At 40.0% G+C, this 25754-nt stretch overlaps 1 protein-coding gene across 6 annotated transcripts in view; it reads left to right on the top strand.

The window, feature by feature from the left end:
* Window positions 1-345: 345 nt before the first annotated feature.
* The window catches only part of OSBPL6 (oxysterol binding protein like 6), a 236892-nt gene continuing 211483 nt past the window's right edge, over window positions 346-25754 (top strand). For 3 of the 6 annotated variants that reach the window (XM_058300590.2, XM_058300588.2, XM_058300585.2), the window contains exon 1: window positions 355-564. The gene's annotated coding sequence lies outside the window, so the exon portion shown is untranslated. Of the gene's footprint in view, window positions 565-25754 lie in introns of all 6 variants that reach the window. The other 3 variants (XM_058300587.1, XM_058300586.1, XM_058300583.1) reach the window with 2 other exon arrangements.

Raw genomic sequence — 25754 nt, 5'->3', positions numbered from 1 at the left:
GTGAGAGCCAGGACTGGGCGGGCGGAGGCGCTACTACTACGGTTCTCAGGCCAGGGAAAACCCCGACAGGGTCTCAACAGCAGGGGATCTCTGGAGACCGGGCGTTCCCACCCGGGCCGGGCCAGGAGCGAACCCAGGAAGTTGGGCTCCGCGCGTTCGGATCTCGGCACACGGGGTCCGCAGCATTCCCAGCGGCGCAGGGAGGGGGCCCGGTCAGGTGGGCGCGTAATCCGCCCGCCCGCCCCTGGCCGCCGGCTGCTCCACTCGGACCCGGCCAGCGAGCCGGGAACCGGGAGTCGGGGGCGGGGAGCCCGGAGCGCAGCTACGCCGGCGCGCCCCGCCCGCGGGAGAGGAGGGGCTGCGGCGGGCGGGCCACTGGAGGCGCAGCGCCGCCGCCGCCGCTTTCGGGGCTGGGAACCGCGGCACGGCGCAGGCGGCACCGGTGCCTCGGCTCCCCGGCCAGCCCGCGTTCTCGCCAGCCTGCCCGCCCGCCGGGGCCGCCTCCTCCTCCTGCTGCCGCCGCTGCCAGACGCAGGACTCGCAGCGCCTCCGCTCGCCTTCCAGGTAGGCGTCTGAGCCGCAGAGGGCACGCTAGGGGCGGGCGCCACGGGGATCGCACCGCAGCCCGGGGGCATTGTGCGCGCGTCCGGCGGGCCGAGGACCCTGAGGGACTGCGGGTAGGCAGCTAAGGCTTGGTCCCCGGAGGCAGCGCCACTCCTTGGGGGCTCCCCCAGCCAGATAGTCCCCGCGGCAGGGAGTGGGGGCGGCGGTGTGGGTCCGGCCCGGCGGCCGAGGTGGGAGGGGGCGCCTGTGTCACGGTGCCCGCTCGCCGCCCTCCCCTCCCCCTCGTTGCCGGGGAATTCCGGCCGCCTGGCTCTCGTGCCCGCATTCCCCCGCGCCGCTGGGCGCTCGGGCTCGCTCGCGTCTGGCTGGGGATTGAAGCTGGGGCAGGGAGGAGGACTGATGTAATTGTCAGCGGAGGACCGAAGCTGCAGGGTGAGAACGGTCGCGCGGACCGAGCAAACGTCTACGCCGCACCTTTCCGAGAATCCCGGGAGCCCCGAGGAGCTGCTGGGGAAGTTGTGCAGTGGGTTTTATTGCGCGCGTGCACCGCGGACTGCCCTCGCGAGGCACCCCTGCCCCACTCGCTGCTGCCCACCTGCAGCCCTCTCTGCAGCCTTCGTCCACACCCCCGTCCAGGGCCGAATCTGCCTTCCCGGGTTGAGACCCGGACTGGGCTTGCATTGCAGTCAAGACTTGCTTCCCCTGCAACAAGCCGCGAGCTGCCCGCAGATCCTGTCGCCAGGGATGCTGAGGGAGGAGGTGATGGGGGACCTGGGAGGAAGCTGAGAAGAAGTAATGACACCAGCAAAATTTTTTTAAAAGCCTGTAGTGTACATAGGCACATCTGCAAGGCACCATTTAAGCTGTTTTTGAAAGTTAGGGCCAGATAACCGGTTTTGTGGCAATTATATGATATACCTGAACGGCAGCTTAAATATAGAGACCTAAAGGCTGGGAAAAGCATTACATAATGGACATGAAGCAAATGACACGAAACTAAGTGAACCCACTGGGCTGCTAGATTATTTCTCAGTCCCGGACACAAAGTACACTATACGGCTTTTTCTCTAGAAGGATTTCCATTTTTTAAAATCGTTGGACTAGGTTAAGCAAATTGTATGTTATATTTAGTGTTTTTTTTTTCCAAAAACAAATTTTATAAAGCTTTTATTAAATTTAAAAATTGATTACAAGCGACTCATATCGTGGAGCTGATTAGTAAATGTAGTCTTTCTTCAAACGTAAAATTTAAAAATTCCCATCACAATACCATTAACTTTGTTTTCCTCTTGGCTAAGTACATATTTTTCTTTCTCTTTTTCCTCCACTTTGTTATTTGTAAGCGTTTCTACAGTTCGGATGCTGCAAGCAAACACTCTTGATATTCTTATCCATTGCTACAGCATTGCAGATGCAAAGACTCATAATAAATGAAACAGAAGTCCTCGCAGTAACTCTGAGAACGAGCAGGGTTCCCAAGGTCAGAGAGAAGCTGCATTGTAACTCGGCTCTCATCACCTACAGAAATTATGCATAACCCTCCTTTGGTATAAGAAAGACCCTAATTCATGGAATATTTTACTGGTTTTTATTCTTTGCAGTTGGATTTCATGGTGTCCCTTAAAAATTATTTTTCTCAGTCAAGGAGAAACAAAAGCATTTTGAAATTAAGACCTTTGCTTTTAGAAAACCTCAAAGTCCTGACTTGCTCATATTCAGTTTTAATATTGAGAACTCAATTATGCAGTGGATTGCTTTTAGGGATACCTCAGTTTCAAGTTATGATGGCTTAGCAGATGGCTCTTGTCATCAGTATAATGTACTGTTGGACTTTTTTGAGGTACTGGGGTGAAGATTGAACCTAGGACCTCATATGTGGGAAGCTGGCCCTCAACCACTGAGCCACATCAACCCCCCTGAGTAGTTTTTGTTTGTTTGCCTGTTGTTTGTTTCTTTGTTTTTATGAAGCACCAGGAACCCAAACCTGAACTCCCATGTGGGAAGCAGGCACTCAACAGCTTGAGCCACATCCGCTCCCTCTTTTCTATTTTTACAGGAGAGTAAAATATGTTTTCTTGTCCCTAAGTTTCTTTAATCTTTTGTTACCTTTAGAGTTTTATTTGACTTTATTCATGAAATTGTTGGACAAGAGAGAGGACTTAAATTTTATTAAAGTATCTTGCTTAACTAGCATCTGGTAATCAAGGACTTATTATGACTTATTGAGCATCTACTCTGTTCAAGGCACTGGTATAAGCACTGCGGAAGATAGAAATAAGAGAGAGATGGTGCTCTCCTTAAGAGTTTATAGTCTAATTTGGGAGAAGAGGTATAAATTCTCGAAAAGGGAACTTTTTAAATCCAAAGATTTAATAATTATCCTTTTTAGGTTTTAAAAATCATCATAAAAATGAATCTTACTATCCATTGTTTTCTGAGACCTTTTTTCCCCATTCAACACTGTCACTAAGATTCATCTGTGATGTATGCTGTAGTTCACTGACTTTCTCTGCTGTATAATATCCACTATGTGTCTGTAACACAATATAATTATTCTCTGCCAGCGGATGTTTCTCTCTCTCTTTATTTGCAAATGTTGCCCTAATCTCATGTTTCTGGGGCATATGTGCAAATGTTTCTCTTGGATAAATACTTAGATACACAATTGCTGATCGTAGAATATATAAATACTCAATTTACTTGTTATTGCCACATTATTTTCCAAAATGGCTGTACTAATGTATACAAGTGAGGAAAATAAGCAAACACAAATAGTAAAACAGAAACAAGCAATTTCTTTGCATACACAGTATGTTGAAATACACATATTTTTAAAAAGCAAAAAAAGAAAAAGTCAGGAAAATGAGGAAAAATCTTAGGAGATGGTTGTCTTTTAGGGGATGAAGTTGATGGCTTGGAGGGTTGCAGATAGGTAGATGCAAGTTATTGTAATGATCCGGTACTTGGGTTTGGTGGTGAGTTCATAGATGATCATCATATTAAAAAAAAGATGGACCGGAAATGATAGTTTTAAAGTTCTAAGGAGAAGGGATAATACAGAGTTGTTATGAGGCAGAACAGACGTCTGTAACAAAAGAAAATTATCCAAAGAGTGTAGTTGTGGAGGCGGTTTGCAGGAAGGATGAGCAGGGAGTGGCCATCCAAGAAGGCAAAGGCCATGTTGGACAGAGGAAATGATACTAACATAAGTGGAGGGAGCCCTGGAAGTTTCCAAACCCTACTCAAAGGTTTATAAATAAGTCTAGAGAACAGGTGGTTAGGGGTGGGGAGAGACCTAGTTAGGAGGCTGCTGTTGAGATGAAAGAATCCTTAAGTTTGGGGAAAACTTAAAGGAAAGAATGGATTTTAAAAGACATCAGGAGAAGAATGTGGCTTAAGAGTCCTGAACAAGAAGAGAAAGGAATCAATGTTTTGCTATAATTAAAGGAAACAGGGAAATTGGGGGCAGCAGTTTTTAGTGTGGTTTAGACATGTTAAATAGAGAGCAACGGCGTTTTGAGCAGTGGGGACCTTCACGTTGAAGAACGAGACCCTGTAATGAGGTATCTGAATAAGTAAGTGTGAAAAAGTATGTGAGAGGGAAGAAGACATAAAATTCAGTTGGATTATTTGTTACTTACTGATGAATGTGAGGTAAATAATTCTGGGTTAAGGTACTAAGATACTAAGATGTTTCAGCATTGACGGTGAGGTGGGTTTCATAGCGTTGAGAGAGCGCTGGGGTTAGAATCAAAAGGGCTGGAATCAAATCCCATATTGACAGTTTAAAAGTTGTGTGTGATTTGGGAAAATAAAAAATCTCCAATCCTCAGTTATTGCCGATCTAAAATGATGATATTAATAGCCACTTCACAAAGGTGCAGGAAATGAGATATGATTGAGTGAATTGAACCTTTAGGCACGTTTGCTTTCATCCTTTTTCCCTTCTAATGTTACAACGTTATGAGACCTGCTTTTATATTCTCTTATATGCACTCCCTTGGAAAAAATAAAGGGTTTGCAACTCAGTAAGTTCTTTGGTTCATTCTAATAACAGTTACTTATGCTCTCTTGTGGAGATGAGAGTAAGGCCTTTTACTTTTAAGATTATTCTGGAATAATATATGTCATTTCAGCTGGTTATTTATTTTGTAAATCTTGTGATATGTTTTCAATATTTTCTTATGTTCTAAAATTATTTTCCTGATTTGCTTAGGTTTCTTGATAGTCATTTCATTATCTTGAACTTAATTTTCTCACTGGCTTTTTCATTGGCTGATATAAGTGTTGGCTGTATAGTTTTCTCCAACAGAATCTAGTCTTCAGTTGCCTTTTCCTGACAGTGATTTGGAGAGCATCTTGCTGATAGTTCCAGCAGCAGTTTGATGGAAATGTGGCACCATTTTAATCCCCCTCCCCTGCCCCCCAAAAGACTGACCTCCTAAGGAAAAAAACCTTGTTGCTTAGCATTAAAGTCAGAAGTTGTAAAAAAGCTCATTAGGAGAATAAAGGAGTCAAATGCCTCCTGATTATCCTGATTATCCACATCTCTCTTATTCTGGCTATATATTTCTTCTACTCCTTGAAGAGATGGAACTGCTTAGTGATTTGAAATTGAGTGGGCTTAGTAGCTTTAGTCAAGACAATGAACTAAAATTAATTTTAGATGATGTGCATCTCAGTTACTAAAATTGGTAGTCTGTCTTTCTGGCATGGGCATGAGTTTTCATGAACTTTGGAGGCAGTCCTGCATCCATCTGTTGGAAGTCTGAACCCTGGGCTGATCACTTTCACAGATAGATGACCAGTGTCTATGGGTCTCATGTGAAGCTGGTATAGGCATCTAAGCATGCCGCCTTCTTTCATTCAGCCAGTATTTATTGAATACCTAGTATGTCCCAGATACTATTTTAAGTACTGAATCATAAAAATGTCTGTTCTCAAGGATCTAGTCAAAATGGGTTTTGTTCCCTAAACTTTTTCCGGGTTTATGTTTAGGCTTTCTTGAGTTGAAAGTGTACTGGGAAAAAAAATGCCACTCTTGCAAAGAAGGTTTTATTTTATTGGCTTTTTAAAAGCAGGGGGCTTCAACTCATGGCAAGTCCTCTTGTCATGAAGACACTTCAAGTTATCAAAAAGGAGCATGACATTGGTCAGTGAAGGGTAGTTGGATGGGTGAACTTTTTAGGAATGGAGCATGACTTAACATTGACTTGTTTTCTAAGGGGAAAATTAGAAAATAGACAAAGATGAATGGTTAGTAAAAATACAACTTCAGTGTTATAGGGAATTGAGTATATTGACTCATGATGATCTCAAGATGAAGTTCCTGATGGGTTATATGAAATTTTCTTGTGAATTCGCATTTACTTTGTGTATGGTTGTGATTTCTATATTAAAATAAATCATAATGTAAGTGCTAAAAGATTGTGTTAAAAATGTGATGAAATTTTAGGAAACTGAAAAGTTCAAGGAGTATCTGTGACAGTGGTTTAGCAGGTTACTTTGACTAAAAACTACCATGTGTGAGGAAATGCCAGCTGACAGGGCCAGTGTCTCAGAAAATCTATAGTAAAATGACAAAATAGAACTAGAAAGGAATTCAAACCCAAGTAGCTTGATATCCAGGACTATTTAAGATATTACTGGGTTAAAGAGAACATTAAGTATGCAATTTAACTCTTAAACTTAAGTAAATTTAAGTAAACAAATAACATTTACTATTAGATTGCGTACAAAGAATTCATAATTAATACATAAAAAATTCTTGTACTTTAAAGTAATCCCAATTAGATTACTAAAGAAAAACTATGTCAATTTATAAAATATCCTAAGAAAATACCTCGATGCAGGAAATACTCCTGTTTGATATGCTAATGCTCTTTATGACTTTTACATTAGATTCATAGAAGGTTAGATCTGTAATGGGGTTTAAAAAATCTCTATTCCCATGTTTTCCATTTCCCAGGTTGAGAAATTGAGACCAGGCTTTTTGTCCAGTGAGGTGCTATCCCATATGCAAATATGGCTAGGAGAGAGTATAGCAAATAATTTACTTTTCTTGGTGGTGATATGAAATAAAGCTCTTCTCCAAATTATGGGTAGATGAGTGGAAAAATGAACCAATAGCAACCTCTGCAGTAGAATTTTAAGCTTCCTTCCCATCATTCTCCTTTTTTTGGAATTGGCATTAGAAAGTGAAATATTTTTGTCTTTTCTTAGTTTTTTTAGAGAGTAGGCTTTGCTTTCAAGAGTATGATGGAAGTAATAAATACACAAATAGAATTATTTTAAAAAATTTTTTTTTTTGGTTTTTACTACTTTGGTACCTGAAACGTTTTGTCTTTAACTCAACAGGCAGGAAAGGATGGAGAAAAATTAAATTATCTGTCTCTTTTTATTTGTCATTCTCTTTCCATACATAAGAGAAAAAAGTGCAGAAGGAATTGGGTCAAGAATAGAAATGAACTTGTACTTTTTTTTAATCTGCCATCTTATTGAAGCAATTCTCACTGTAACTCTTGAGACAGACATATCCACCTTTAGAAAAGAGTGTGGAAGTAGAGGGGAGAGCAACAGTAATATATTTTTTAAATTTTTGTTTCAAAAGTCAGACCTAAATTGAACCTGCCCTCAATTTCCGACAGTAACTTTATTTCAGTTCTCTAAAACTAGTGCTTCATTTTTATCATAAATTTGAAGAAGTTACTTTGATTTTTTTCAATACATACTACAGTGCTGCCACAAGTAACAAAATGTTATCAACTACTGCAGTTTGAAGAATAAAGTATTTAACAAAGCATTAAAATTTTAAAAAATATTTTCTTACATGTTCTTCTAAAGATAAAGCTGGAAGTCTGATTTTATTTTCAATTAGGATAACATTTTTGCTTCCCATCTATCTGTAGCAGCTAGACAAGTGTTTGCATATTCTCACCCCAGCAATCTGAACAGATTTTGTCATATGAAATTTCCCTAGAACAGAAAAAGCACAGTTTGAATGGCTGTTGATTATGAAAAGACAAAGAAAAATTTTTTTTGATTTCAGTATACTTCAAATTGAAGCAAGAACTAAAAAGATTGTGATCTCTGACATAGGCCAAATAAATGTAGGGTTCATGTGTAACTCCATGAAGAAAGTAAGGGAGGAGAGAAAGCAAAACCCACAGGAACTCAGGATAATTGCAGAGGAAGGTCAGTAGAGAAAGTAGATGGGTATTATATCCTATTCTAGCTTGCAGTCTCATTTCAAAAAGTGCAAAAGGAGAAAATAAAAGTGTGAATCTGAAGGCTTATGGAGCTTAGATATTAGGGAAGATGTCTGCCTTTACATGTGAAAAACAAAAAACAAACATCTTGAAGAATATAGAATGTGTAGGATAAAAGATTACCAAATTTAACTCAATTAGAAGAAAAGAGTATGTAACAGAAGATAAATATCACCACACTGAGAAAAAACTCTTCACCTATGCCATAGATAAAGGGTAACACCTTAATATCTACAGAGCTTCTAGGGAAGCAGATGTGGCTCAAGCAGCTGAGCTCCAACCTACCACATGGGAGGGCCTGGGTTTGGTTTCCAGTGCCTCCTAAAGAAGATGAGCAAGACATTGAGCTGACACAAAATGACGTAAGAGACACGGGGAGGAAAACAATGAGAGACACAACAGTACAGGAAACGGAGGTGGCTCAAGTGATTGGGCACCGCTCTCCCACATCAGAGGTCCCAGGTTCGGTTCCTGGTGCCTCCAAAAAAAACAAGGAAGATGAACAGACACAGCAAGTACAAATAGTGAGGGGATGGGAGAAATAAATAAATAAAAATAAATCTTAAAAGAAAAAAAGAGCATCTATGTATCAGTAAGAAAAATGACTGATTATCTAATAGAAAAAGGGCCAAAAGAAATGAACAAACAGTTCACAGAAAAGGAATTGCAAATGGCGTTTACAAAAGAAAATTATGCTTAACTCATGATAATAGAAATATGCTTTAAAATAATTTAATCTACTAGATTGACAGAGATCATGAAGTTTATTTAAAACCATAGGGTAGTAAGGTTCAATTTGTTGGTGGGATTACAAATTGGTACAGCTTCTATGGAGAGGAATTTGGCAATAGCTACTGAATTTTTAAAAAATCCACGTACCCACTAATCCCAACAAAGCTAAGGAATTGTACAAATTTATCTGTACATCACAAATCAGTTTGCACGAGGACATCCATTACTGCATTGTCTGTAATGGTAAGAAAATTGGGAAGAGTTAAGTATTCATCACTATGGGATTGTTTAAAAAATTAGAGGAAGAAACAGCTGTTAAACTGAGGCCACTATATTTGCTGCTATGAATTATTCTCTAAGATATGAGGGGATAACTCAAGATCCAGAGCAGCATATGGCCATTTATGTTAAATATGATTGTGTGAGTATGTGTGTATGCTTGTAACTCCAAAGACTTTTCTGGAAGGTTACACAAGAAACTGGAAACAGGGATCGCGTCTGGGGAAGAGAACGGGTGGTTAGGACAGGGATGGGAAGAACAATTATTTTCACACCTACACACCATTTAGGACCTTTTAAATTTTTTCATATATGTTATTGTCTATTCACGCTAAGATAATCGTTTTTGTTTATTTATTTTTCTTGACAGTGTCTTTTTAAAGATTTATTTATTTATCCCTCCCCCTAGATAATAGTTTTTAAATTTCTTGAGGATCACTTAGGCTGTTCAAGAATGTTGAGTATTTGTAATCAGTTGAATTCCTTTGCAACATTGGGGCCCATTATTTGTTGATTTAAGAACGTAGTAGTTGGCATAAGGAATCACCATCAGAACTACTTTAAGAGGCAGAAGTTGAAAGAGGAAGGAACCTAAAAGCTATTGCCCTTTGGGACAGAGTTGGCACACCTTGGTTCTCTAGTTGCTGTACCCTTGTCACTGGGCCTCCAGCTAACCTATCTCACTGGGAGGGAGAATCTGGGAACAGTGGTTAGGAGCAGGACGTGGATGAGAGTTCAGTAGAACAGACATGGGAGAAGGTGATGACAGAGGCTTGAGCAGGGAGAGCTCAGAAAGGGAGATGGTATTAATTACTCTCTAATCCCATAAAGTGTAGTTTACAGTACTAAAATAGAGAAGAATGTTATTTTATAGGTCAGCCTCCAAATTACTGCCAGCCCTGAGATTTGCTGTGGTATCCAGGAACCTGCATTTTTCTTTTTAAGATTTATTTATTTATTTCTCTCCCCTTCTCCCTAACCCGCCCGCCCTGGTCGTCTATTCTCTGTATCTGTTTGCTGCGTTGTCAGCGGCATGGGAATCTGTGTTTCTTTTGTTGCGTCATCTTGTTGTGTCAGCTCTCCGTGTGTGTGGCGTTTCTTTTGTTGCGTCATCTTGTTGTGTCAGCTCTCCGTGTGTGTGGCACCATTCTTGGGCAGGCTGCACTTTCTTTCGTGCTGGGCGGCTCTCCTACGGGGCGCACTCGTTGCGCTTGGGGCTCCCCTATGCGGGGGACACCCCTGTATGGCACAGCACTCCTTGTGCGCATCAGCACTGCACATGGGCCAGCTCCACACGGGTCAAGGAGCCGCAGTTTGAACCGCAGACCTCCCATGCGGTAGACTGACGCTCTAACCACTGGGCCAAGTCCGCTTCCCAGGAACCTGCATTTTTAAAAGTATTCTCAGTTCTGGAAATCACTAATCTCTTTCAAACCCCTTTTTTTATGGAATAGATTATCTCCTTTCATCTCCTGAAAAATCAATTCCTGGAATATTTTTATAGTAACTTTCAAAACCTTTTACGGTATCCTACTCTTAAGCACATGCTTTTAGAAGAGCCATTATTTCTTTGTACCTTTGCTATCCAGGAGCCCACAGAAGAGTAGCAAATACCAAGGTATAGAAGATTAAGAAGGACAAATTAAAGGTAACAACTGAATGTAAGCCTTGGGAAGAATAATTATGTGCTGATAGGAATTTAATCAGCAAGTATATAAATAATTATGAGTTAGGCTGAAGAGAAGGAAAAGCTTGGTGACAATTAGAGTTGTTATGCTACAAAATACATTTCCTAAAAAGAAATAAAAATAGTTTAAATATCATCATTAATAAATATTTATTCAAAGTTAATAGACTTTTTGGAATTGGTAATTTTAAATGAGAAATGACACTGACAAAATATATAGGGAAAAAATGTCACATTGTCCTCTTTTAACCCCTAGGCATGAAGTTAGGATTTAATATGTGTCCTAATAACTGAACTGAATAAATAATATATGTATTCCTTTTCTCTGTGGAGGTTCTGATTTTTTAGTTTATTTAAAAATTAGGAGGGGGAAGCAGACTTGGCCAGTGGATAGGGTGGCCGCCTACCACCTGGGGGGCCTGTGATTCAAACCCCAGGCCTCCTTGATGGAGCTGGCCCATGCACAGTGCTGATGTGCACAAGGAGTGCCCTGCCACACAGGGGCGTCCCCACATAGGGGAGCCCACACACAAGGAGTGCGCCCGTAAGGAGAGCCGCCCGTAAGGAGAGCCGCCCAGCATGAAAGAAAGTGCAGCCTGCCCAGGAATGGCACCACCCACACGGAGAGCTGACACAGCAAGATGACGCAACAAAAAGAAACACAGATTCCCGGTGCCGCTGCTAAGGATAGAAGTGGTCACCAGAGAACACACAGAGAATGGACACAGAGAGTAGACAACTGGGGAGGGGAGGGGAGAAAAAAAGATTAGGATGAGTAAGCTACACTTTTTAGAATGATGCAAGAAGTTTTGTGTGTCAAAGTGGGGTCATTGGAAGAGCATAGGCTGGTAGAGGTGAGTGGGGAAACGTCAGAGAGGCTCAGTACCATGTAGAGGAGGCTCTGGAACAACCTGTGGGGGCTTGGCTTTGTGGAGGACTCATGGAAGTATCTGGATAACCTTTTCCATGTATTTTCAGGGCTCTTGAAATTTTGGAATATTTTTGAACCCTACTAGTGTATCTAATGTATTTAATTCCTAATGTGATTTTGCGAGCAGGTTTAATCTTACATGAATGACATTTAACTACATTTCTTGAAGAGATTCAGTAGCACATGTTAAATACATGTGAGCCAGGGTATTTGTGCTAAACTGCTGTTTTTCCTTCTCACTGAGTCAACTTCTGTTTTCAAAGGATAGCTCTGTGAAAATAAACTTCTATCTCATGGCTCTTTTTATGCCATATACGCTTCTCAGAGAGGCAGCATATATTTGACAGGTGCATGATACCACCCTGCAGTGGTATCATGGATATGCAAGCACTGTTCCCAGCTTCCCTACTTAATTAACATCCAGTCCTGGGCCAGTAACTTCTTGGAACCTGTTTCTTCATCCGATAAATGCAGGTAAAATGGTAGTTGCTTGAATGATCACATTGCAGAGTAGTATGTGAAAAATACAGAACTATTAAATCTTACATAGAGAGTCTAATTATAAATCACTACATTAAATTTCCATTTACCTAGATTCCAAAGAACCAGAAAAACAAAATAACTACATTTGCTTTTTTTAGATTTGTTCAGTGATAATTGATTTACTGTTTAACTTGCCCTTGGCACTATAAAATTCAGAAACGACTTGTAAATTAAATACAAACCCAAAATCAAAATGTTATTTTAATGATCAACATAATATTTCTTTGAAATTAGTTTGTAATGTGTGGTATGTAGTAAATAACAACTCCTGACCATTTGGGATAAAGCAGGCATCACTCATCAAGGTCAGCCCACTTCTGGCCACTGTCCAGGGCACTGCCCTTTCCCTGCCATGTAGGTGGTTTTTGTCTCTTCTCAGACAGCGCAGGCAGGTTTGTCCATAGCCTTTCTGCATCAGTTCTCTCTCCCCTCCCCTGGTCTGGGCCTTTAGTTCCTTCAAGCCCCATCTCACCTCTCATCATTCACAAAATCCACCAGCAGTCACTAGTCACCCACACAGCTAGCTCCTCAGATTCTTTTTCCCTTGTGCTACTGTGGGTGTGTCTTAGGTTGCCTTGAATATTTTGTCTTCTCAAACAAAAGGGGAGGAGCTTACTTCTTAGAACCGACCTCTCTATTTTTTTTTTTAAGATTTATTTATTCCCCTCCCCACCCCCCACTCTGCTGTTTTTGTTGTCTGTGTCCATTCGCTGTGTGATCTTCTGTATCTGTTTCTCTTTTTATCTTCTTTTCTCATTTTTTCTCCTCTTAAGATTCACCAGGATTTGATTCTGGAGACCTCTGATATGGAGAGAGGTTCTCTGTCAGCTGCTCCACCTCAGTTCCTGGTTTCTGCTGCACTTCACCTTGACTCTCCCCTTGTCTCTCTTTTGTTGTGTCGTCATCTTGCTGCATGACTCACTTGAGTGGGCACTGGGTCACCGCTTGGGCACTCAGCTTGCCACGCAGGCACTCGGCTCACCATGCAGGCACTCATGTGGGCACTCGGCTTTCTGCACGGGCACTTGGCTTGCAGCACGGACACTTGGCTTGCTGCACGGACATTCGGCTTGCCACACAAGCACTGGCTTGCCGTGCAGGCACGCTTTCTCTTCTTTTTCACCAGGAGGCCCTAGGGATCAAACCTGTGTCCTCACATATGGTAGGCGGAGGCCTTGCCACTTGAGCCACATCCGCTTCCCACTGACTATTTCTTATGTCTTTAAAGCACCTTATGTGTCCACTCTACTGGGCATTCACTTCCTTCCCTCTGAGAGCACTGTCCACTCTGTGGCTCCTTGCTTTTCTGGCATCATAAGTAATGATGTGTGGCCCTTACTTCCATTAAACATGAACATTTTCTTCCCCTTAATTTTAAACCTTTTTGTAATTGAAAGTCATCCTTCAATGTTCTACATGTTTCACTTAAAATGGCACATACAGCCCCTAACAACAGTGCCCCCTGAAAGTGATATTAGACTAACATCTAAGGATGTTCGTTATTAGTTACTCCTATAATACAGATGGTTTTGGTGCTGTGGAGACAGGCAGCACCAGTGCTCCTTTACCAAATAGCATCAGAATTCTTCCTCTTTGTATTCTTGAAGATCGTTTGCTTTCTCCCTCCATTAGTTGGCATGCTTCTGACATCTGTTCAGTTTGCTTTATCCCTCCGTTAGTTGGCAGGCTTGTGACATCTGTTCATATAGTCCTTCCATGCGATGAGTCTTCTCTCCTGACACATAGGAAGCATTTTGACTATTTTAGAAACATTTTCGAAGTAGTGAGTAAAGGCTGTCTTCTGCCTCTAATTTTGCTGAAAGTGTTTTTCTTTAGTCCAGATAGTTAAGATGGTGAAAAGCCTAACTCAGTGCTAGATAAATTGGAGATTGGATCTTGTTATTTGATCATCGGAAGGCTTACATTTGCGCAGAATACTAGGAATGGATTATCATCCTGACATTCTTTAAGCCTGTCATCTTTCTCAGGACCGTGAATTTATTCAATTGAATATTTCTCTAGCACCTCCCAAATGCCAGACCCTGTGATTTGAAGTCAAAAAAGACCCCCTGCTCGCGTGGAGCTTACATTCTACTGCAGGGAGCCAGTCAATAAACGTGCAGTTTTGTTTCGGATTTAATTAAGAACTAAGGGGACAGTAAAGTGCCCGCTGGGTGGAAGCAGTTGGTGGTGGAGGTCCTCCAGGTGGGCTGGCCAGGCAAGGCCTTGCCAAGCAGAGGCTTTTGAGCTGAGCCTAAGTGATGGGAAGGGGACTTCATGAGAAAATCTGGGTTCAGGTCCCTTGGCAGAGGGAAGAGCAAGTGCAAGGACCCAGGGCATGAGCCTTTGGAGTCTAAGGTATGTTCATTAAAGTTTGCACTCTTAAAAAGGGCAAAAAGAGAAAAAGAAAGGGGAAAAAATGGTTTAAATAGGTTACTTTTATGGTTATAGAGTCAACACGATTTTACTCCTGAACACTCCTGGATGATTTTACTTTTTGGCAAGCAGACAACAGTTTTTCTTTAAAAAATGACTACTGTGAAATCAGTTGTACAAGCAGTGGCTAATCCCATTTTAAGAATTTTGTTTGCTTAAAAGTATGCTTTGTGTTTTAATAGTAGAGTTCTCCATCACTATATTTAGGTTTGTTAGTCAAAAGCTTTTAGTATAACAGCATCTGAGAATAACGCAGTTCTTGTAATAGTAGAGATTATTTTTTAGTGGTAAGAAAATTAAGGCTAAATGTTGCCTTTAAAAATCTAAGATTGCATTAAATTGTGATTTTCAACAAGATGAACATTATTGTGGTTTTCCTTTGTGGCACCTAAATATGGTATGTGTTTTTATGAAAATTCTTTTTTTTTTTAATTTTAAAATCTATATGGAATAAAAATCCATATGGAAATAAAGATTTCCCAGGAGAATTAGTGGTAAGTTACACTGGCAAGACTCTTAGAATTCAGAAGTAGAATAAGGCAATTTAAAAATATTGTAATAATTAATGGAAAATCAACATCATGAAATATGCATTAGTATATTGTATTTGTGTACTTTAGCCCCCCCCCCCCCCCCCGTCTGTTCTCAGTGTCTATTTGCTGCATCTTGTTTCTTTGTCCTCTTCTGTTGTCAGCAGCACGTGAAGTGTGGGCGGCGCCATTCCTGGTCATGCTGCACTTTCTTTCACCCTGGGTGCCTCTCCTTACGGGTGCATTCCTTGCGCGTGGGATACCCCTGCGTGGCAGGGCACTCCTTGCGCACATCAGCACTGCGCATGGGCCAGCTCCACACGGGTCAAGGAGGCCCGGGGTTTGAACCGCGGACCTCCCATGTGGTAGACAGACGCCCTAACCACTGGGCCAAGTCCGTTTCCCATAAGATTTTTTAAAAGTGAATGGATATTTCGGTAAGGCTTAGAGTTACTGAGGCTGCTAGGGGTCAATTCCTGGCTTGGCTTTCCCTAGCTGTGTGACCTTGAACAAGTCATGTAACCCTTCTCCGCTGTAGCTGCCTCACTTGTAAAATAGGAAATATTAAAATGGTACCTAACACGTAGCGTTGTTGGGAGGATACAGTGATTTAATGCATGTACATTCTTTAGAACAAAGCACATAGTAAATGCTATAGAAGAGCTAGTTATTATTTTTAGCATCCTAATTTCAAATTAGATATGGTAATAGTCTTTAATTGGAAAGCTTATATAAAATAGACATGCTGTGTTAAAAATCAAAAACCAATTTGAAAGAGAGAAGGACATTTCAATGAAATTTTCAAGGCTATGTGTTGTTTTTTTAAAGATTTATTTTATTTATTTATTTTTCTACCCCCTCATTGTTCGTGCTTGCTGTCTCTTCATTGTGTGCTCTCTGTGTCTGCTCATTTTCTTTTTAGGAGCACCAGGAACCAAACCTGGGACCTCCCATATGGGAGGGATGAGCCCAGTCATACCACCTCCATTCCTTGTTGTGTCTCTCGTTATATCTCCTTGTTGCATCAGCCCGTCAGGCCAGCCCGTCATGTCAGCATGCTGTCTTGCTTGTCTTATTTAGGAGCTATGGGGAATCAAACCTGGGACCTCCTATGTGATAGGCAGTTGTCCATCTTCTTGAGCCACATCCGCTTCTGAAGTTTCTGTTTTTTTTTTTTTAACTTTCTAAATATCTTTTAATTCAATTTTCTTTAATCAAAAATTGAAAACTTTGCAAAAATATTAATTGTTAAATGTCTTAAAATAGTTAAGGTTCCTTTTCCTTTTTTTCCTCTTGAAGATCTAAAGCCTGCATGAGTGTTTTGTAGACTAACCTATTTTAATCCCTGGAGATTTGTGATTATCTTTCAAATCACCTTTTTCCAAACAGAAATCCCTGACAAGGCTCTGTTTTAATGTTAATAATCTGTTAATAATCTGTTATTCACTTATAGTAATGGCTATGTTCAAGAGATTTTGTTAGGTCTTAAGGGAAAAAGAAAGATGACTAAGTTGTCACTCCTACTGTCAAGAATCTACCCATCCAGTAGGGAAGATAAGACGTAATTTACTGATAGGAATTGTAACGAGGTGAGTATTGCATGAAGAATATGATTTAGAGCTATGATTATCTCTGGAGGTTGGGAAGCTTCCAGAGAGGTTTTGTGGATAAGAAGAACATGTATAGAAATTTAGGAACTGATGACATCATTAGGGAATTGAGTCCCCATCCCTTGGTGGGTGGGGACTCACAGATAAAAGGCATGGCAAAGGACAGAGTTGAGGGTTTTTGATGTTGGAGTTTGATGCTAAAGCCTTAAGCTGGAGGAAAGAGAAGCCAACCCCAGGAAGAGAGAAACCCTGAGCCGAGGAAGAAGCAAGCCCTGGGAAGAGAAAAACCCTGAACCCAGAAAGAAGCAAGACCCTGGATGAGAGGAACCCAGGAAGCCTGAACCCTCGCAGACGTCAGCAGCCATCTTGCTCCAACATGTAAAAATAGACTTTGGTGAGGGAAGTAACTTACGCTTATGGCCTGGTATCTGTAAGCTCCTACCCCAAATAAATACCCTTTATAAAAACCAACAGAGTTCTGGTATTTTGCATCAGTACCCCTTTGGCTAACTAATACAGATAGTAGTATATTTTAAAATCATCTATAATACTATTTCTAGAAGCTAACTTTTAATATTTGGGTATATCTTCCTTCTGTTCATTACAAACAGCTTTTTCATAGTCAGCAGTATACCATGGGTATTTACTGTCATTCATTATTCTTCTAAACATGATATTTAATAGATCAATAGTATTCTGTATTGTGCAAATGCATGTTTTACTTAACTCTTGCTGGATATGTAGGTAATTTTTGTCATTATAAATAATCCTGATGAATGACCTTCTCCATGAATCTTTGTGTACAATTCTACTTATTTCCTAGAATTGATAGATTAAGGGGTAGATATGAACATTTTAAGGTGTCTGTTACATAGCATCTATTAGAACCTACTATCAGGTTGTGTTGAGTGGTCTGTGTGCTTCTAGCCTATAATAAAAATGCACCAAGTGTCACCAGTAGTATTAGGCAGTCATCATTGTTATAGAAGTAGCAGCAACAAAGATAGGACAGCAAAATAACCAAGGAGAATATAATTGAATCTTGTTTTCAGTTAATGGATAAATATTCAGGTAGAGAATTAGGTTCAGATTCAACTTTGGCTAACTCACTCACTCAGCATTTGGTACATCATTGGTGTTAAGTAACAATTATATAATGACAATTGATGAATTTTAAAAGTTTTCTGAGAGGAAATTGGATGCAGTATCTGTCTATTAGACCTTCTGGGTTCTTAACTCTGGCTTTGCTTTCTTGCGAATGTAGATATTATCTGGCAGATAAAAAAAAATGACCGAAATTATTACTCCCAATTGGTGATTAAAAGAGACATAAACATAAAACTAAATTTTTAAAAGTCAAATGACAGCTTCCATGTCTCAGTATTATTCAAAGGTAGCAATTTAATTTTGGGCTTTACTCTGGAAATTCTGTGTTAAATAAAACTCATGTTCTTTTCCCCAATTCCTAACCATTACCTCTTCCACATACACATAAAATGTCTGTTGATATTCTCCAGAGTATGCTTGGATATTTAGTGCTGAGTGTTTTTTGGGTCTTTTCAGAAGAAGCCAGGCTGATTGTATTGCCTAGATTTGGGGGTAAATGCTGTGCTTCCCTGACTTCCTGAGCTATTAAGTCTTCAACCTTTGCCTTTGAGAGACGTCTCAGATGTCATGGGAGGCTCAGGGGAATTGATAACCATTAAGGGTTGGTTTTTTCCCCCCCACTTGTTAAGTCTCCAAAACTAATGCTATTAAAGGGCTTTTCATAGAAATAGAAAGCTTTATCTATTCATCTTTTAATCCCCACATCAAATAGACTTGTGTATAGTGGGCACTCAGTAAGTAGTATTATATGTATACTTTTTGTTGACTGATTTCTTGTGAAATTGCACTGTATATTGTTTGTCATTAGAAATGCTAATTATAGGCTTGTATAGTTTGTATTTATAATCCAATCATTGGGAACACTGCAGAAAAATCTTATAGACTTTTTCCTTTTGAAGTTTAAAGGAAAACCCGTATTTGAATAAAGCAGTGCTATACTTTCTGTTCTCAAAATGCCCTTTATAAGGTAAATGAATGACAATTATTTCAGTTTTTCTAAGAAATATTTTTAAAAATTCTTTGAGAAGAATGCCTAGTTATGCTTTTTAAAATGAGGTTTAAAGATCACAGTTTTTGAGGCCAATAATAAAATGAACAAAGGTTAAAATTTATTTCTTTAAATTGAAGGTGCTAGAGCTATTTAATTGCTTCATGATTTAAAACAGACCATTTGACCTTTCTCTACACAGCAGAGGCTTATGAGTTAAATGCAAGATTCTGTTTCTTCAGACATTTTAAAAACTACCCACAATGCATAATGTAATTTTCTTCTTTTCTCCTCTGTTATCATAGGTATTATGGCTTAACTACAACAGGAAATTAGTAATATCTTTTTGCAGGTGGTAGTAGAGTGCTATCCCTGAAAAAGTAGTCTGTACATCTATCCCAGGTTTTAGTTTAAAGATGTGATTCAGTGATAATACTACATCTGCAGGTCCTTTGTGCCAGAATGTATTGCTATGTGTGGGTGACTGTTACTTGATAATTTTATGCTCTTTTCCATTTTCCATAATTCCTTGGAAGTTTCTTTCTAAAATAGATTTTCTTTAGGAATTCCAGAAAGCTTTTGGAAAAATATTCCTAAACATTTTATGTTGTAAAAAGTATATTGCTATTTTTTTGAGAACTAAGATTAACTCCACCTTTCTGATTTGAAGATAGTTAAAAATCATGGTTAGAGCTCGGCCTAAAGAAAATATTGTTAGGCATGTTGGGGTTGGCAGTTGGTAGGCAGCTGGTTTTCAGTAAATCAGCTCAGACTGACAATGTGAGAGGGAAAGAATGGCTATCCTTCAAAATAATGGTTCTTTTGGGATTTGAGAATATTTTGTGACAAGCAGATGCCCAAAGTATCTGTCATCCTATTTTCTTAATGGCTAAGATCCTAAGGCTTAACTGTTGACTAGCACATTGGCCTTTCCAGCATTACCAAAATCACAGAAGGGATCTTAGAAGTCACCTGGGCTATTTCCCTCATTTTGTTGATGAGGAAACTGAGGTTCTAAGAGGTTGAGTGAGATGTCCAAGCCAATGTCAGACTTGGGCTGATCATTACACACCTGGCTACCAAACCATCCTGACCTAGTAAATGGAATACATTATGATTGTTTGAGGTATGTATACAGACAGGGATCGATCTTATTCTTTCTCATACTGAGAAGTGTGTCTGCAGAGTAAGGTTTATGGCTCCTCTTATGTTGTGTACTTGTGACTGCAGTTATGTTACCTATTCAGATATGTTGTCTCATTTATAATCAAGTCGTGTAATAGGCACATGGTGGGTCCTTATTAAAGATTCACTGAATGAATGAATGAACAATTTAGTTAAGAGTAGTTTTGGGGTTTGCCAAAATCCAGGTAGAATTTGGGTCATGTTTATTAATCAGCCATTCCAAAGTGACACTGTAGTGAGTGCTTTTGACTTCCACTTTTTGCATTCTCTGTTCTCTATATAAATCAAACCCAGAATATTTTTGTTGCAAACTAACTGCTAAATTATGTATCCCAGTGGCCACTCAGAAAACCTTTTGTCCTTGAACAATTGTAGGTAAACTAAGCAGGCTTTGTGTGAAAAAGTGCTGCTATCTAAAATTCTTACATTTTCCCAGCCCTCCTGCTTCCAACACTTCTTTTCCTTCTGGATCTCCATGACCTCTGTCTTTGCATGAAATGGAGAACCAGGGATTTGTTGATATGGTTAGGTTTAAATTTATCATTTTGTTGCATTTGTTCTTTGTTCCCATTTTCCTCTTTTTGTGCTATCTTTTGTATTAATAGAATAATTTTTATGATTTCATTTTACTTTGTTGGCCTTTTAGGTATAACTCTGTTGTGCTTTTTTTTCATGATTGCTTTAGAGCTTATGGTGTACATCTTTATCACTGTCTACTTTAAAATGGTATATCATTTGTATGGTACAGGAACATTATAATAGTGTTAATATTCTTCCATTTCTCTTTCCTGACATTTGTGTTATTATTGTCATATGCTTAATTTCACATATGTTATAAACTCATTATATTGCTATTACACATGTAGCCCCCCCACCATGTAGTTATTATTTCTAGTTCCCTTCATTCTTTTTCTGTAGATCCTGTCTGGAATAATTTTCTTTCTGCTTTAAACGATTTCATCAAAATTTCTTGTGTCTGCTGGTGATGAATTCTTTCAACATTTGGGTCTTTATTTTGCCTTCTGTTTTAAAAGATATTTTCTATAGCTATAAAAATACAGGTAGACAGTATTTTTTTTCTTTCTGTGTTTTAAAGATGTTGCTTCTCATTTGTATTGTTACTAATGAGAAATCTGCTGTCATCCTTATTTTTTGTGTACTTATTGTATCTTTTTTCTTCTGGTGGCTTTTAAGCTTTTCTCTTTATCACTGGTTTTGAGCAATTTGATTATGATGTATTTTGATGTGGTTTTCTTCATGTCTTTTGTTCTTGGGGCTCATTAAGCTTCTTGGATCTGTAGGTTTTTAGTTTTCATTGGGAAATTTTCAGCCAGTATTTCTTCACATAGTTTTTTTTTTTTTTCCCTCCAATCTCTTCTTGACCCTTTTCCCCCCTCCCTATCCCTTCTTGATTACAATTGTCTATATATTAGGCTGCTTGAAGTTGTCTCATAGCTCACTGATGTTCTGTTCATTTTTTAAAATTTTCTTTTCTATTTTATTTTGAATAATTTACTATGTCTTCATATTTAGTAATCTTTTCTTTGGCAATATCTAATCTGTTGGTAATCTATCCAGTATAATTTTTCATAACAGACATTGTAGTTTTCATTTCTAGACGTCTACCTGGGTCTTTAAAAATATCTTCCATGTCTCTTCTTAATTTTTTGAACATAGAGAATACTGTCATAATAACTGTTTTAATGTCCTTATCTGCTCATTCTAGTATTTGTGTCAGTGCTGGAATGGGTTTGATTGATTGCTCTACACATTATGAGTTATATTTTTCTCTTCTTTGTGTGCTTGGTAATTTTTTTTTAAGGTTTGTTTTTATTTACTTGTTTCACTTCCCCTCTCTCCAGTGTTTGCGCTTGCTCTCTGCTCTCTGTGTCCGTACATTGTGTGCTCGTCTTCTTTTTTTTTGGAGGCACAGGGAACCAAACCCGGGACCTCCCATGTAGGAGGCCACCTCCGCCTCCTACTTGGTAATTTTTGATTGGATGCCAGACCTTGTTGGGTGCTGCATATTGTATTCCCGTAAGTATTCTTATGCCTTATTCTGGGATACAATTACTTGGAAATAGTTCGATTCTTTTAGCTCTTATTAAGATTTATTAGATGGGACTGGAGCAGTGCTCAATTTAGGGTTAATCATTCCACAGAACTAAGCCAAGACCCGTCTGTATATTTTATGTCAGGTTCCTTGAATCATGAGGTTTTCCATTCTGGCTGATAGGAACAGGCACTGTGCCTGACCTGTGTGAGTGCAGGCACTGCACTGCAATGCCTAATCCTTCCTGGTTTTTTCTCCAGCCTCCTTAGTTTCCCATAGGTAGGATGAGCTGAATATTTTAGGGGAACTTTCTGCAGCTATTGTGAAGCACTCTCCTTTCCTATAAACAGTTGTTAGCTTGGTCTTTCTGGACTCTTACCTCGAGAGTCTGCCTGTCTCTACCTGGGTTCCCCCTCCCTGCGCCATGACTGAAAACTCTCACAAGGTAGAAGGTCAAGGTGACTACAGTCTTAATCACCTCATTTCTTTCCCATCTCTCGGGGATCACTGCTTGCTCGTGCCTCCAAAACCATTTCTTTGTACGTTTGTCAATTTTGGTTGTTTCAGGAGGAAGGTCCTTGCTATTTCACCTTGGTCAGAAGCAGAAGTCCCCCTGGGATCTGTTCCAAGTGAGGAGATAGGGAGAAAAGTAAAACAGAGGCCCTGAGGAGTTGTGGTACAAGTTTACATAACCAATATGTTGAATGGGAAAGATGACATCATTGAAAGCCCAGCTGAAGTGGGAAGGTTTTCTCCAGCAATATTCAGAAGCACTGAAGTGAGCTGGCTACTGGTTTTATTGACTGATTATTTTTTATACTGCTGTTTATTTATTTATTTACTGCCTGTTCTCTTCCAGATTCTTGATATGCTGAATTTCTAATCCTCACAATAGGCCTGCGATTTACTGGTTTTGTTAGTCCTGATCTTCTCCTCCCTGTCCCACCCCTTCTGGTTTCCTTCCACCCATTCCCGACCCCAGCTCCAGCCCTGCTCAGTTTCACAGATGAGGAAATAGAAATGTCCAATGACTGCCAAGGTCCTGCAGCTTGTAAATTGTATAATCAGATTTCAAATCCAATTCCCTGTTGCTCCAAAGCTGACAATGTTCTTTCTTCCTGGCCCATACTGCCTTCTCCTTGCCAGCATTGGAATTTGTGTTGAGAGAGAGTGTAAGTGAGTTGAGAGTGCTCAAAAGATAGAGGTTGATGTGACAGCCCATGTTAACTATGTAGGAAAGGAAGGGAGCCAAAGAAGACTGATGGATGGGAAGAAAAAGTACTTTGGAGGCCACAGTGAAAAGTAATGTGGGAGAAGGAAGTCCTCAGAATTTTACCTGATCTTCTAATAAATCCTGGATGCCTAATAACATTTCCAAATGTATTGTTGATCTAACCAAGAAAAGGAAAGCAGGGAAGCGGACTTGGCCCAGTAGTTAGGGCGTCGGCCTACCACATGGAGGTCCGTGGTTCAAACCCTGGGCCTCCTTGACCTGTGTGGAGCAGGCCCACGTGCAGTGCTGATGCACACAAGGAGTGCCGTGCCACGCAGGGGTGTCCGCGCGTAGGGGAACCCCACGCGCAAGGAGTGTGCCCTGTAAGGAGAGCCGCCCAGCGCGAAACAAAGTGCAGCCTGCCCAGGAATGGCATCACACACACCATTCCTGACACAACGAGATGACGCAACAAAAAGAAACACAGATTCCTGTGCCACTGACAACAGAAGCGGACAAAGAAGAACACACAGCAAATAGACACAGAGAACAGACAACAGGGGCGGGGGGGGGAGGGGAGGAGAAATAAATTAATAAATCTTAAAAAAAAAAAAAGAAAAAAAAGAAAAGTAAAGCATAGGCAAAGATCTCCTAAACAGTACATTAAGAGTACTCACCATAAAGGAGGAAATAGATAAATTGTATTACTTTCAGTTCTTTTCATCAAAAGCACTGTGAAGAGAGCAAAAGGCAAGTAACATTGGAAAAGATATTTACAGTACATATATCCCAGTCATTTTAAAGTCAGTCACTTGGACAAATGAGAAGTTACATGTAGTCATTTATTGAAACATTAAAATGTTTTATTTTTTCATAGTGGAAATTCATTAATAAACACAGTTGCTTTGTATATTTCCAGAATTGTGTGTCTAATCCTCTTAAGGGCATTATTACTAAGCAGCACAGTTAAGTGTTTGATCAGTTTTAATTAGGATGATCATTTGTCACACTTTAGAGGCATTTGGCTCTTTGCTATGGAAGTAGTAAAGACTGGGCAAAGAAATTATATTAATTCTGCCATCTTTTAAAGTTATATTTCAAACTTAAAATCTAGTCAAAATTGATATAACCTTTAACTATTTAAGCCTCTTCAACATGCTGCTTAATCAGATTATGCATCTTTTTTTGTTTGTTTGTTTGTTTTATTTTGAGGTACCAGGGGCCAGGGAATGAACCCAGGACCCCCGGGACCTGGCATGTGGGAAGCCAGGACTCAACCGGTGAGCCCCATCAACTTCCCTGAGTTGGTTTTTTTCATTTGTTTTGCTTGTTGTTTGTTTTTGTTTTTTCAGGAGGCACTGGAAACCGAACCCAGGTCCTCCCACGTGGGAGGCGGGTACACAACTGTTTGAGCCACATCTCCTCCTGTTTTTTTCTACAATCGTTTTGTTAATATACAGTTTGAGGGCTATACTGTTGGGTCTTATCTTATTGGCTATTTTGAGGAAGTCAACATCTGGTTTTTGTCTTACATGAGAGATTAAAGTCCTTTTTGTAGGTAGACTAAAACAACAAAAAAGATCCTTTTGAGTTCTGGTATGCATAAAAAGCTATTGCATATCATGCCAGTAAGCACAAAAGACAGTGAGAGCTGCTTAATATTGCATGGTTGAGGATTATGAAGTATAGCAATAAAACTGAGTCCACAGGTCACATGTGAAAATCAGTGTCATTATTTTATAGTTTTCCTCTGTATACAGTGGACTAAAAGGACAAAAAAATCAGCACAAAACTAGGAGGTCATAATAGTATAAACTATATATATTTAGTGATATTGTTATACATCTTTTGGATTTCAGGGTAAGGAAAGAGAAAATTTGATTCATGTTGAATTACATGCCAACAGATTTAATTCACTTACCAAAGGCTTGAGTAAACTAATGTTGCCCATACGTGCTTTTTTTTCTTTTTTTATTGAGAAAGTGGTAGAACCAGTAGATCCCTGCTCTGGAAGGGGCCCTGTGTTTTTGTGCATCTGTGTGTGCACCTGTGCATGCCAGGGTGGTGGCGTGGTGCATTAGTTTCCTGTAACTGCTGTTATAAACTGCCACGAATGTGGTGACCTGAAACAGTACCTATTTGTTCTGGAGGCCGGAAGTCCAGAGTTGGTTTTACTGAGCCAAAATAAGGTGTCAGCAGGACCACACTCCGGGCTCTAGGGTAGGATCTCTTCTTACCTCTTCCAGCTTCTGGTGGCTGCCGGCACTTCTTAGGGTTCCTTGGTTTGTGGCTGCCTCACTCCAATCTCTGCCTCGGTCTTCACAGTTTCCTTCCCTTGTGTAATCTCTTCTGCCTATGTCAACAAAACTCCCTCTGCTTCCTTTTAAGGATTTATGTAATTATATTTAGGGCCCACCCAATAATTCAGGATAAATTCCTCCTCAAGATCCGTTAACAATCCCGTCTTTTGTCATACAAGGTCATAGTCACAGGTTCTGGGGATATAAAAATGGATCTTCTTTTTTGGGGGGGTGCATTTTTCAACCTTCTCCAGTTATTTCTTTGGCTGTGAATACTCCTGCCCCTGGGAGATGCCTGTAAAGGTAAATTGACAAACCATCTGGATTC

This window comes from Dasypus novemcinctus, chromosome 7, assembly GCF_030445035.2.
Source record: "Dasypus novemcinctus isolate mDasNov1 chromosome 7, mDasNov1.1.hap2, whole genome shotgun sequence".
NCBI classification, from domain to species: domain Eukaryota; kingdom Metazoa; phylum Chordata; class Mammalia; order Cingulata; family Dasypodidae; genus Dasypus; species Dasypus novemcinctus.
Note: the sequence above shows the minus strand (reverse complement) of the source record. Positions and strands in the feature narration are given on the sequence as shown.